Raw genomic sequence first — 1598 nt, 5'->3', positions numbered from 1 at the left:
AAAAAAAAAAAAAAAAAAAAAAAAAAAAAAAAGAAAGAAGAAACAGAAATAATGTAAAAGCTTTTCCTGGGCACTTAGTTACAAGTAATTTGCACCTGAAATTTGCAGTTAGAAAAACAAAATCTGTTGTCACTGGGTTTTTGAAAAGTGGAATCACTGCTGGAAAAAAAACAAAACAAAAAAAAACCCAAAAAACCCCCAAAAAACCCCAAACCGAACAAAACCCCCCCAGGGCAAACAGAGAGAAAAGCTGTATAATCCAGAGCTGTAGATGAAGTAAAGTATAAATTATGGTTGATGAAGCACCATCAAAGTACCCTGAAGTACCTCAAAATCCCAAACAGGCATTTGGCATTTGACTGTAATTGTTGGTGGTGGGTGAAATTTTGAGCACCATCCAATCTCCCTTGCCTCCCATCATCTGGTCTAAGTCCAGTGCAGATGCCTGAATGCAGAAGCCTGACATGCTTCTGCAGCTGAAGGTGAGGCTTGGATGCCTCCAGAGAGCTACACAGAGTGCACAGAGCCACCTAACATCAGTAGTGACATGTCTGTCCACCCTAATCCTTTCAGCCATCCATTTTAGTACAGTTCACGTTAAGGCATGTGCTTCTCTTCTGTATTATTTAAACAGTAAGATTAGTGTAGGATTTCAGCATCTTAAGGAAAACATGTTTTCTAAAAAATCTTCAATATCCAGCTAGTATGAATTATTTTTTTTTTGGTTTCACACACACACACAGACACACAGAGACAGCAGTTTTTGTCAAGATCCAGGATGTGGTGGGGTAGAAAAATAATTTTCCTTAGCTATGGATTGTACTGGAAAGGTGACTTGAGTAGTTCCTTACAGAGTGAACCCCCCAAAGGCCTAGAGGGCAGAATGAGGTGACATTTGTCATCCCTTGTGTGTTGGCACAGTGAGTCTTGGGTAATGATCTRCAAAACTGAGCCCCAGGGAAGCAGGGATCCCACTGCACCTTCCACCCCCACTCTCCTTGGGGAGAYCAGGGCTCCTACCAATCTGCAGGAGAGCTGAGAAGATGCAGCATCATTTCACCTTGCCGAGGATGTGGGAGGAGAAAAGTMCTCTCCTCCCTCAGGGCCTTGGTGCAGGAGAAGATGCAGCATGGGGAGAGCAGCCTTTTGTGRGTGCTAATGTGGCAACTTCTTCCAGCTTCTAATTTTTTTTTTTCTCTTCAAGTCTTCACTTTCCAGGGAGGGGTGAAGGAACAAGAACACATCTCAGAATYTTCAGCTTGGACTGTGCTACCAAGACTTGGCTGATGCCCTGGGGAGAGACAATTTGTCTGAAATGCCTCTGAGGCATTTAGGAGACTGTACTCCTCGGGGTCTGAAGAGGACAAGTTTTATGAGCCTCTGGAGAGAGTGTGAAAAATAACATTTTACTATTTGACCATGCTGTCCCACTCCCTGAGAGTAGTGGAAGGGGACATGCCTGTGCTCCTGCTTACAGGGACCTTCTGGCAGTGAATTTTCAGCTCCTATGTACAGCATGAGAAGAGAACAAGGACTGAAAAACTTTGACTTTCCACCAGAGTCCACATACAAAACCCACCTTGTTCTTACTTCCAGAT

The sequence above is a fragment of the Malurus melanocephalus genome, unplaced genomic scaffold (genome assembly GCF_030028575.1).
Source record: "Malurus melanocephalus ecotype Western Australia unplaced genomic scaffold, MMel_1.1 scaffold_103, whole genome shotgun sequence".
NCBI lineage: Eukaryota > Metazoa > Chordata > Aves > Passeriformes > Maluridae > Malurus > Malurus melanocephalus.
The sequence above is the reverse complement of the archived record's forward strand: the minus strand, read 5'-3'. Positions refer to the sequence as shown.